Source organism: Pleurodeles waltl, chromosome 10, assembly GCF_031143425.1.
Source record: "Pleurodeles waltl isolate 20211129_DDA chromosome 10, aPleWal1.hap1.20221129, whole genome shotgun sequence".
NCBI lineage: Eukaryota > Metazoa > Chordata > Amphibia > Caudata > Salamandridae > Pleurodeles > Pleurodeles waltl.
The window spans coordinates 8,359,298-8,372,854 of record NC_090449.1 but is presented as its reverse complement, the minus strand read 5'-3'; the positions used below and the strand labels follow the sequence as shown (position 1 = coordinate 8,372,854).

The 13,557-nt window shown below is 43.2% G+C and overlaps 1 protein-coding gene across 10 annotated transcripts in view; it reads left to right on the top strand.

Annotated features, from left to right (window-relative positions):
• Positions 1-13,557, top strand: part of HUWE1 (HECT, UBA and WWE domain containing E3 ubiquitin protein ligase 1) — a 1,403,674-nt gene that overhangs the window by 134,301 nt on the left and 1,255,816 nt on the right. The gene's annotated exons all lie outside the window — the stretch shown is intronic.

Sequence of the window (13,557 nt, the reverse complement as noted above, 5' to 3'; positions counted from 1 at the left end):
ATTATCCAGCATGGTTATTGCATAGGATTTCTCAAATTCCCTCCAAACATCCCACCGAAAACACACAGTATGTCAAAACAACATATAGACCTTCTAGGACTAGAAGTTCAAGCATTGTTACAAAAAGAAGCAATAGAATTAGTACCAAATCTACAAATAAACACAGGAGTTTACTCACTGTACTTTCTAATACCCAAAAAGGACGTCAGTCTGAGACCAATACTAGATCTCAGAACACTAAATACCTACATCAAATCAGACCACTTTCACATGGTTACATTACAAGACGTAATCCCACTGCTCAAACAATAAGACTACATGACAACACTAGACCTAAAGGATGCGTATTTCCATATACCAATACATCCTTCACACAGAAAATACCTAAGGTTCGTATTCCAAGGAATACATTACCAATTCAAAGTGTTGCCATTCGGAATAACAACTGCGCCAAGAGTTTTTACAAAATGCCTGGCGGTACTAGCTGCACATATCAGAAGGCAGCAAATACATGTGTTCCTGTACTTAGACGACTGGTTAATCAAAACCAACACGCTAAGACAGTGTTCACATCACACAAAATATGTCATACAAATCCTCCACAAACTAGGTTTCTCGATCAACTACACAAAGTCACACCTAATGCCGTGTCAAACACAGCAATACTTAGGAGCGACAATCAACACCGCAAAAGGGATTGCCACTCCAAGTCCACAAAGGGTTCAAACATTTCACAATGTAATACAGGCCATGTACCCAAAACAAAGGGTACAGGTCAAACTGGTGATGAAACTCCTAGGCATGATGTCTTCATGCATAGCCATTGTCCCAAACGCAAGGTTGCACATGCGGCCCTTACAACAGTGCCTAGCATCACAATGGTCACAAGCACAGGGTCAGCTTCTAGATCTGGTGTTGATAGACCGCCAAACATACATCTCGCTTCAATGGTGGAACAGTATAAATTTAAACCAAGGGTGGCCTTTCCAAGACCCAGTGCCACAATACGTCATAACGACAGATGCTTCCATGACAGGGTGGGGAGCACACCTCAATCAACACAGCATCCAAGGACAATGGGACATATATCAAAGACAGTTTCACATAAATCACTTAGAACTGTTAGCAGTATTTCTAGCGCTGAAAGCATTTCAGCCCATAATAACCCAAAAATACATTCTAGTCAAAACAGACAACATGACAACAATGTATCTCTTAAACAGGGAGAGAAGCACTCAACACAGTTGTGTCTCCTTACACAAAAAATATGGCATTGGGCGATTCACAACCACATTCGCCTAATAGCACAATTTATTCCAGGAATTCAGAACCAGTTAGCGGACAATCTCTCTCGGGATCACCAACAAATCCACGAATGGGAGATTCACCCCCAAATAATAAAAACTTACTTTCAAATTTGGGGAACACCTCAAATAGATCTATTTGCAACAAAGGAAAACTCAAAATGCCACAACTTCGCATCCAGGTACCCACAGGACCAATCCCAAGGCAATGCTCTATGGATGAACTGGTCAGGGATATTTGCGTACGCTTTTCCCCCTCTCCTGCTCCTTCCATATCTAGTAAACAGGTTGAGTCAAAACAAACTCAAACTCATACTAATAGCACCAACATGGGCGAGGCAACCTTGTTACACAACACTACTAGACCTTTCAGTAGTACCTCATGTCAAACTACCCAACAGACCAGATCTGTTAACACAAACAACAGATCAGACATCCAAATCCAGCATCTCTGAATCTAGCAATTTAGCTCCTGAAATCCTAGAATTCGGACACTTAGACCTCACACAAGAATGTATGGAGGTCATAAGACAAGCTAGGAAACCTACCACTAGACACTGCTATGCAAATAAGTGGAAAAGATTTGTTTATTACTGCCAAAATAATCAAATCCAGCCATTACATGCATCTCCAAAAGATATAGTAGGATATTTACTACATTTACAAAAATCAAATCTAGCTTTCTCTTCCATAAAGATACATCTTACTGCAATATCAGCTTACCTGCAAATTACTCATTCAACTTCATTATTTAGAATACCAGTCATAAAAGCGTTTATGGAAGGCCTAAAGAGAATTATACCACCAAGAACGCCACCTGTTCCTTCATGGAACCTCAATATTGTCTTAACACGACTCATGGGTCCACCATTTGAACCATGCATTCTTGTGAAATGCAATACTTAACGTGGAAAGTTGCGTTTTTGAATTGCCATCACATCTTTAAGAAGAGAGAGTGAAATTCAAGCTTTTACCATACAAGAACCATTTATTCAAATACACAAAAATAAAATAGTCCTACGAACAAATCCAAAATATTTACCAAAGGTAATCTCACCGTTCCACTTGAATCAAACGGTAGAATTACCAGTGTTCTTCCCACAGCCAGATTCTATAGCTGAAAGAGCACTACATACATTAGACATCAAAAGAGCGCTAATGTATTACATTGACAGAACAAAACTAATTCGAAAAACAAAACTACTACTTATTGCTTTTCAAAAACCTCATACAGGAAATCCAATTTCAAAACAAGGCATTGCTAGATGGATAGTTAAATGCATTCAAACCTGCTATCTTAAAGCAAAGAGAGAGCTGCCTATTACACCAAAGGCACACTCAACCAGAAAGAAAGGTGCTACCATGGCCTTTCTAGGAAATATTCCAATGAACGAAATATGTAAGGCAGCAACATGGTCTACGCCTCATACATTTACCAAGCACTACTGTGTGGATGTGTTAACTGCACAACAGGCCACAGTAGGTCAAGCTGTACTAAGAACATTATTTCAAACAACTTCAACTCCTACAGGCTGAACCACCGCTTTTGGGGAGATAACTGCTTATTAGTCTATGCACAGCATGTGTATCTGCAGCTACACATGCCATCGAACGGAAAATGTCACTTACCCAGTGTACATCTGTTCGTGGCATTAGTCGCTGCAGATTCACATGTGCCCACCCGCCTCCCCGGCAGCCTGTAGCCGTTTAGAAGTAGATCTTGAACATTTGTAAATATATTACTTTAAGCTTCATTATGTACATACGTATTCACTCCATTGCATGGGCACTATTACTAGCATACACAACTCCTACCTCACCCTCTGCGGGGAAAACAATCTAAGATGGAGTCGACGCCCATGCGCAATGGAGTCGAAATGGGAGGAGTCCCTCGGTCTCGTGACTCGAAAAGACTTCTTCGAAGAAAAACAACTTGTAACACTCCGAGCCCAACACCAGATGGCAGACTGTGCACAGCATGTGAATCTGCAGCGACTAATGCCACGATATATCGATATATATATATATATATATATATATATATATACATGTGTAGCTGCAGTGACTCCTCCTTTTCGGCTCCATTGAGCATGGTCATCGACTCCATCTTAGATTGTTTTCTTTCCGCTATCGGGTTCGGACGTGTTCCTCTTCACTCCGATTGTTCGAGTCGGAAAAATCTTACAAACCCTCTAAATTAGTCGATGTTGTCTTCGATCACGTATCATCCATCATCGACACCTCGGTACTGGCAGATACAGATGTCTTCTTGCCCTGGCCTGACAAAAGGTATCATCGAAGCCTCATTGACCAGACCCCGCTTAGATTCTGCCCTCTGTGCCACGTCAAGTATCCCTACACGGATCAACATCTGGTTTGTAACCTGTTTTTATCTCCGGATCATCGAGAGGATACCTGCGAAGCCTGTAGATCTTTCAGCTCGAAAAAGACTGAGACCGAAGAGTGTGACGATTAGAGATGGTGTCCAGAAGCACCGAACGCCTCGATACAGAAGAGGAGATGATCCACACTGCTGGGGGTCCGATTCCGAACAAGAGGCCGACATCGATTGACCAATAACAGCGGGCCAGCAAGTGAGTATGCTTGTCCCGACCCAATCCCAGCCCAAATACAAGGCCTCGGGGACTGCCAAAAGGCCATGGCTCCACCAGTAAGAAAGCTACCGGTGACCAAGCAACATCTTCGGCACCAAAAAAGGCCACACCAACAACAAAGCCTTCAGGCTTGAGCCGAGGCACAGGCTCTGAAATTATAAGGCACCGACCCCAGCTTTGGAGCAGAAAAAAGCATACCCACACTGAGGAACATGGACTTTCAAAGCAATTAAAAGAAAGCCATAGATTTGATGGGGAATTGACACACATGGAAGATTTCGGTAAGAAACAGCCCAGGATACAAATCCACAAAGACACTGGCAAAATCCTCACAGCACCTCCTCTGAGAACAAAGGGGAAACTGGCCTTCCATGGACGTTTAGACACTGACCAGCCAATGGCCAAAGTGCCCAAAACAAGAGAAAAATCTCTGCCTCCCCAGTTTTCACCTCCGTCGCCTTCTCATTCTCAACTGTCTCCCCGCCTTCTTCACCCACTGCACAGTCTCCAGCACACACTATGCAATCACAACATGACACGGATCCACGGGATCTCTACGATGATCCAGTCTCAGACAATAGTCCAGAGTGCTATCCATCAAAGCCATCACCCCCTGAGGATAGCGCCTCATATACACAGGTTCTAGCCAGGGCAGCGGCATTTCACAACCTTGCCATGCACACTGAACTTCTGGAGGACGACTTCTTATTTAACACATTGTCCTCAACTCACGTCGCATACCAGAGTCTACCCATGCTTCCTGGCATGTGAAAACATGGTCAGCAAATCTTCCAGGAACCAGTTAAGGGAAGAGCTATAACTCCAAGGGTAGAGAAAAAATATAAGCCACCTCCCTCAGACCCCATTTTTATTACACAACAGCTACCCGCAGATTCCGTAGTGGTCAGCGCAGGAAGAAAAAAGGGCTAATTCACAGACCTCTGGAGACGCACTCCCTCCAGATAAAGTAAGAAATTCGATGCTGCAGGTAAAAGGTTGGCGTCACAGGCAGCCAGTCAGTGGGTATTACCAATTCGCAGGTCCTCCTAGCCAGATATGACCGGGCTCACTGGGATGAGATGAAGGACATTATTCATTATCTCCCCAAGGACCAACAGAAGAGAGCCCAGCAGGTAGTAGAGGAGGGACAAGCAATCACAACCAGATAAGGTCGGCACTAGACCCCGCAGATACAGCCCAAGAACTATTAATACAGCTGTCGTCATTAGGCGACATGTATGGCTTAGGTCATCAGAATTCAAACCTGAAATCCAGCAGGCTGGCCTCAACGTGCCTTTTAATCAACAATTATTTGGCACACAAGTTGAGACCGCCATGGACAAAATAAAAAAAGACGCTGACACTGCCAAAGCTATGGGTGCACTTTATTCATCCATCCCAATACAGAGGCTCATTTTGAAAGCCTCAATATAGGGGAGGCTTCAGACCCCAACCATCCGAGCCATCTACCTCACAAGCCAAACCCTCTTACCAGACGCAATAGCATAGAAGGGGGTTTCGGGGATCATACAGAGGACAATTCCCCAGAGCTAGAGGAAAATACCAATCCTCAAAACAACCCACTAATACCAAACAGTGACTTTACCACCACCTTCCCTCACCACACTTCCCTGTGGGAGGAAGACTGCAAAAGTTCCACGCCCACTGGTTACCCATCACAACAGAAAATTGGGTATTATCCATTATCCAACATGGCTGCTGTATAGTTTACACAAACCCCTCCAGACATTCCCCCCAAAAACGCACAAACTTCTATCTCAACACATTTCAATGTTGCAAAAAGAAGTACAGGCACTATTGCTCAAACAAGCCATAGAACCTGTGCCACATCATCAAAAAGGAACAGGGGTTTACTCCCTGTACTTCCTCATTCCCAAAAAGAACAACACATTAAGAACAAATATTAGATCTCAGGACTCTCAACCTCTACATCCAATCAGAACACTTTCACATGGTAACGCTACAAGATGTAGTCCCACTGCTACAATAAAAATAAGAATTTATGGCAACCCTGGATCTAAAAGATGCGTATTTTCACATACCCATCCGTCCAGCTCACAGAAAATATCTGATTTGTAATACAGGGAAAACATTACCAGTTCAAAGTGTTACCTTTCGGGATAACAGCTCCCAGAGTATTTACAAAATGCCTTGCCATAGTCGCAACATACATAAGGAGACAACATATACATGTCTTCCCAAATCTCGACGACTGGCTAATAAAAGCCAACACTCAAAAACAGTGCCAACATCACACACGTTATGTAATAAACACCCTACACACACTAGGGTTCTCAATAAATTACCAAAAATCACACCTACAACCAGCACACATTCAGCAGTACTTAGGGGCCACATTAAACACCCAAAATGCACTTGCAAGCCCAAGTCCACAAAGAGTGCAATCGTTCCACACCATATTGCCAAAAATCCAGCCAAACCAACAGTACACTGTCTGATTTGTCCTGAAACTGTCGGGTATGATGGCATCCTGCATCGCCATTGTCCCAAACGCAAGATTAAACATGCGGCCCTTACAACAGTGCCTTGCACAGCAATGGTCGCAGGCACATGGACATCTCCAAGATCTAGTGTTGATAGACCGCCAAACACGCATATCACTTCAGTGGTGGAATCCCATAAATTTAAACAAAGGGTGGGCATTTCAAGACCCTGTGCCTCACGCCATTCTTACAACGGATGCATCAGTGATTGGGTGGGGAGCACACCTCAACAATCACAATATTCAGGGACAATGGGACAACAAACAAAAACAACTTCACATAAATCACTTAGGACTGTTAGCAGTATCCCTAGCACTACGAGCCTTTCAACCTCTTCTTGTTCACAAACACATTCTTGTCAGAACAGACAATATGACCACAATGTACTACCTAGGCAAACAGGGAGGGAACCCACTCATCACATCTTTGTCTTCTAGCACAAAAAAATTGGCATTGGGTAATTCACAACAACATACACCTGGTAGCTCAATACATTCCAAGAATTCACATTCAATTAGCAGACGACCTCAGTCGAGATCACCAACAAACCCACGAGTGGGAAATTCACCCCCAAATACTTTCGTCAGTGGGGGACACCAGACACAGATCTGTTAGCCACCAACCACAACGCAAAATGCCGAAACTTCGCGTCCAGGTACCTAAACCCTCAATCCAAGGGCAATGCTCTATGGATCAACTGGTCAGGGATATTTGCTTACGCTTTTCCCCCTCTCCCACTCATTCCGTTTCTGGTCAACAAACTGTCAAAACAAACTCTTACTTATAGCACCAACGTGGGCATGTCAACCATGGTATACAACATTGCTAGACCTGTCAGTAGTACCACACATCAAACTCCCAAACAGACCTGACCTGTTGACAAAAAACAAACCGATCAGACACCCCAATCCAGCAATGCTCAATCTGGCAATATGGCTCCTGAAATCTTAGAGTTTGGATATCTAAATCTTCCACCAGAATGTACGGAAGTGATTAAACAGGCTAGAAAATCTACCATCAGGCAGTGTTATGCAAACAATTGGAAAATATTTGTTTTCTACTGCCAAGCAAAACACATAACAACCTTAGACGTAACCATACAAGACATTGTAGGTTATTTACTCCACCTACAAAAAGCACATTTAGCTTTTTCATCCATTAAGATACATCTCACAGCAATTTCTGCTTATTTGCAAAATAAACAAACCAAACCTCTATTTAGAGTGTCTGTCATCATAGCTTTCATTGAGGGTCCAAAACTAATCATACCTCCAAGAACGCCACCAGTACCTTCATGGAATCTTAACATTGTACTCACACGACTCATGGGTCCACCCTTTGAACCCATGCACTCCTGTCAGATTCAATTCTTAACTTGGAAAGTAGCATTTCTAGTGGCAATCACTTCATTACGAAGAGTTAGTGAAATACAAGCATTCACTATTGAACAACCCTTTATACAAGTACACAAACAAAGTTGTACTTCGTAACAAACCCTGAATTTCTACATACCGTATTTATCGGCGTATAACACGCACCAGCGTATAACACGCACCTCATTTTAAGAAGGAAATTTCAGGGAAAAAAACTTAAATTTTAAATAAAGAACTTTGAAGCAAAATAAGGGTAGCTCAGAACTTTTTTTTATTAATAATATTAACACTTATAAGGTAAATAGCGTAAAATGACAGTAAAAGCAACTGTTTTAACAAAGAAACTTGGATATTACCATATGTTTTTTACAAAAGTTTACTCAGAAATCGCTATCTGTGCAACCAAGAAACTCTTCATCGTCACTGCTATCTTCAATATCTTCGAACTGAACACTGCTGCTTTCACTGCTACTGTCTTCATAAATCAGCTCGTCTTCTTCACCATCCAAAGCATTGCTTATGCCACATTTCTTAAAAGATTTGATAATATCTTCTTTAACTGAGTCCCACGAAGTCTTTATCCACTGACACACTTTTGAAATGCCAGGTCTTTTCATTCTCCCAGAACTTGTACTTTCATGTTGGCTTTCATCACACATGTATGTATTCCATTCTTCACGCATGAAGGCTTTAAAGGGCTTGTTAATGGAAACATCCAATGGCTGCAATTGTGATGTAAGTCCTCCTGGAATGACTGCTACTTCTGTTTTGCACATTTGAAATTCTTTCTTTGTTGGTTCTGTAAGATGAGATCTGAATGAGTCCAGTACTAACAAGGATGGTTTCCCTAACAAAGCACCTGGGCGCTTCTCCCACACATTTCTGATCCAAAGCCTCATGCCTTCTTCGTCCATCCAACCTTTGGGATGAACATGCACCTGTATGCCACTTGGAATCTTCTCCTTAGGAAAAGTTTTCCTTTTAAAAATGACCAATGGTGGCAGCTTGTTTCCGTCTGCAGTGACAGCAAGGACCACAGTAAAACGATTTTTTTCATGCCCTGAAGTTTTAATTGTTACTGTCTTGGTACCTTTTGCTTCAACAGTTTTATTTGAAGGAACATCAAAAGTGAGTGGTACTTTGTCCATGTTGCCGATTTGACCAATTTCAAAATTTTGTCTCTTCCTTTGTTTGATAATAAAGTTATGAAAATGTATTATCTTCTCTTCATAATCTTCTGGCATACACCTGGCAATCCTGGTTCTTGTTCGCATCCGAAGCTCATGCCTCTTCATAAATCTTTGGCACCATGATGCTGTCCCTTTGAAATCTTGTATTTGCAACTCTTTGCTGATTTTCACTGCTTGAATGATGATAATTTTTGTTGATAATGCAATGCCCGCTTTTCTATGATTAAGTACAAATTCCTTCACCCGTTCTTCTAATTTTGGCCATTTAGCAATACCGCTGCGAAAATTACATTTTGTTTTTGATAATGTCTTGAGTTTTTCTTCCATTTTTCGCCACTCTCGTATTGTGCATTCTGTTGGTGACTCTCCAAAATGCCTTTCTGCAGCCCTATTTCCATGTTGTTTGGCATATTCCACAACCTTTAACTTGAAACCAGCTGTATATGCTGCACGCTTTTGCTTTGATTCCATTAGGGATACCGTAGTAGGGAAATACCGTAAGTAATGAATGCACGTATGATAGTGCAGAGTTCAGCGTCGGAATGTCAGGATGAGTCACACTGCAGTGGTATAGTTTTTACCTAAGTTTAAATTAAAAAAGAGTAAGGTAGTATCAGGGGTGTGTAAATTTACCGGTACTCTTGTTATATCTGTGTGTTGTAGGATGGCTATGTGTAGTGTGTATTGTAGGATGGCTTTGTTAGCATGTGTTTGTATGGTATGGTAAAATTAAGGATGGGCTCGGACGTATTCAGATTGATGGGATGGGAGCTAAGAGACACACACTAGCTGACAGCCCCCCCAAAGGCAGCAGTGTGCACTGATTTTAAAGTGAAACGGATTATCAAAAGAAGTCTGCCAGGGGGGAGCAAAGAAACACTGCCTGGTAGGGAGACAGACACTAGCCATCAGCAGTGTTTCTTTGCTCCCCCCCCCCCCCCCCGGCAGACTTATTTTAATACTCTGGTGCCCTTTAAAATCAATGCACACTGCAGGGAGGGGGGTCAGCTAGTGTATGTAGTACCGTAGTTTCTTGCTCCCCCTTGCTCTGTCAGGCAGTGTGCAATATCGTACTTGTCACAGTCTTGAAATTCCTTACCGTAAATGCCATTCACTAAATGCCTGTACCTCACGGCCGTGAGATTTACTGGTGTGACGTATCCCCTGTAGCAGGAAGGAGGAAGGCTGCACCGGAGGTCTGTAATTCAAGACATACCGGTAGTCGCTGTTTAAAAAAAACCCTAGATGTGTTTTTTTTAAGGCCGGGTGCATTACCGTATTTCCTGAAGTGCCCGCTTGTGAGACAGTTGAGTACGGTAATAGAGTACCACACTTTGTGTGAGGCTTTCTTAACAGAATTACGGTAGATGTTTCCAGGGCTCTGTAGAGCGGCTGGAGCAGTCAGCACACTGCCGACAGTTTTTAAAACGTACGGTAAGTGGGTTCTGCAGAATGAAAAGGGGGAGCTTATACCCGGTAGTTCCACAACTGTGTGTATACAAACCTGTTTGCTGCTGAGGGCAGTGTTGGGAGGGAGGTGGGAGAGGGCGGTTAATACACAAATCTATTACCGTAATTGTTGGACACTGGCGTTTTGATAAGAGTTTGCTGTAATGCCATTCAAGAAGAATTCCACAGAGGAAGGCTGCTGGGGACTGCAATGTGCGCCGATGACATATTCGCGCTGCTATGCGGTATGTACTATGGGTCCTTAACCATTATATCGGCGTATAACACGCACACATCATTTGCCCCCGATTTTCAGGGAGAAAAAGTGCGTGTTATACGCCGATAAATACGGTAGTCATCTCACTGTTTCATTTAAATCAAACAGTGGAACTTCCAGTCTTCTTCCCACAGTCACTCAGTGGCAGAAGGAGCACTACATACATTAAATATTAAGAGAGCTTTAATGTATTACATCGACAGAACAAAATCATTTAGGAGAACTAAACAGTTGTTCATCGCATTCCAAAAACCCCATACTGGTAATCCTATATCAAAACAAGGCATAGCCAGATGGATAGTGAAATGTATCTAAACTTTTTACCTAAAGGCTAAAAGACAGCTGTAAATTACACCAAAAGCACATTCTACTAGGAAAAAAGGAGCAACAATGGCATTTCTAGGAAATATACCAATGACAAACTGTAAAGCAGCCACTTGGTCAACACCTCCTACATTTACCAAGCATTACTGTGTAGATGTGTTAGCAGCACAACAAGCCACAGTAGAACAGGCTGTACTAAGAACACTATTTCAAACAACTTCAACTCCTACAGGCTGGCCACCGCTTATGGAAGGAGAACTGCTTTGTAGTCTGTGCATAGCATGTGTATCTGCAGCTAAACCTGTATCAACAGGAAAATGTCAGTTACCCAGTGTGCATCTGTTTGTGGCATGTTCCGCTGCAGATTCACATGCGCCCTCCCTCCTCCCCGGGAGCCTTTAGTCGTTTAAGTTACATTTAAATTTTTACATATGTATATACATCTCTATTCCATTGCATGGATATCTTTTTCTTTACACTATATCACTCCTACCTTACCCCCTGTGGGAAAACAATCTAAGATGGAGTTGATGCCCATGCGCATTGGAGCCGTAAAGGAGTCACCCGGTCCCGTGACTCAAACACTTCTTCGAAGAAAAACAACTTGTAACACTCAGAGCCCAACACTAGATGGCAGCAACAGTGCACAGCATGTGAATCTGCAGCACACATGCCACGAACAGATGTACACATGTATATGTAGGTACATTGCATGGATATCTTTTTATATCCTACAATATACTCTTTTCACTACTTCATTCTCTCCTGCCTGCGGACAATCTAACAAAGGACTTGATTCCCATGTGCAGTATTACCAAGAGTCGTCGTCCCTCGATCCTGTAACTCGTAAACTTTCTTTGAACAAAAACAAGTTGTACTACTCTGAACCCAACACTAGATTGAGACCTTATGCACAGCATATGAATCTACAGCACTACATGCCACGAACAGATGTCTACTCGTAAGTAACATTTTCCTTACAGCAGACAGAACTGAGGACAGATTCATTTTTAGGAAAAGTCGTCCCTCAATGAGGGTGAAGAATGCTCTCGATAGTCTTGTTCAGTAGAACAAAAGGCATTAAAGGTCTTCCCAAAGTCTTGGATTTCAGGAGTGTAGGAAGTTGGCTCTGTATGTACTATTTCAAAGTAAGGAATAGTATGCACAGAGTCCAAGGGTTCCCCCTAGAGGTAAGCTAGTGGCAAAAAGAGATAATTCTAATGTTCTACTTTGTGGTAGTGTGGTCGAGCAGTAGGCTTATCAAAGGAGTAGTGTTAAGCATTTGTTGTACACACACAAGCAATAAATGAGGAACACACACTCGGACAATTCCAGGCCAATAGGTTGTTGTATAGAAGAATATATTTTTTTAGTTTATTTTAAGCACAGGTTCATATTTTACATGTAATACTTCAAATGAAAGGTATTGCAGGTAGGTACTTCAGGAACTTTGAATAATCAAAATAGCATATATACTTTTCACATAAATCACATATAGCTATTTTAAAACTAGACACTTAGTGCAATTTTCACAGTTCCTGGGGGAGTAAGAGTTTTAGTTCTTGCAGGTAAGTAAACCACCTACGGGGTTTAAGTTTGGGTCCAAAGTAGCCCACCGTAGGGGGTTCAGAGCAACCCCAAAGTTACCACACCAGCAGCTCAGGGCCAGTCAGGTGCAGAGGTCAAAGTGGTGCCCAAAACGCATAGGTTTCAATGGAGACGGGGGTGCCCCGGTTCCAGTCTATCAGCAGGTAAATACCCGCGTCTTCGGAGGGCAGACAAGGGTGGTTTTGTAGGGCCCCGGGGGGGGGGCTACTCAGTCTCGCAGTCACCAGGTAGTCCTCCCGGAAGTGTTGTTTCTCCACTCTTCCGGCGGGAAACACAGTTGTTTTAAAGTTGCTACTTTGAAACAAAGTTGCAGTCCTCAGGAGTTTCTTGGTCCTTCTAGAGCCAGGCAGTCCTCTGTGGATTCAGAGGTCGTTGGTCCTGGGGAAAGCGTCGCTGGAGCAGTGTCTTTAGAAGTGGGGAGACAGGCCGGTAGAGCTGGGGCCAAAGCAGTTGGTGTCTCGGTCTTCTCTGCAGGGTTTTTCAGCTCAGCAGTCCTCTTCTTAGGTTGCAGGAATCTGAGTTCCTAGGTTCAGGGGAGCCCCTAAATACAGAATTTAGGGGTGTGTTTAGGTCTGGGAGGGCAGTAGCCAATGACTACTAGCCCTGAGGGTGGCTACACCCTCTTTGTGCCTCCTCCCAAGGGGAGGGGGTCACATTCCTATCCCTATTGGGGGAATCCTCCATCTGCAAGATGGAGGATTTCTAAAAGTCAATCACCTCACCTCAGGTTGCCTTAGGGGCTGTCCTGACTGGCCAGTGACTCCTCCTTGTTTTTCTCATTATCTCCTCCGGCCTTGCTGCCAAAAGTGGGGCCGTGGCCGGAGGGGGCGGGCAACTCCACTGGCTGGAATGCCCTGGGGTGCTGTAACAAAGGGGGTGAGCCTTTGAGGCT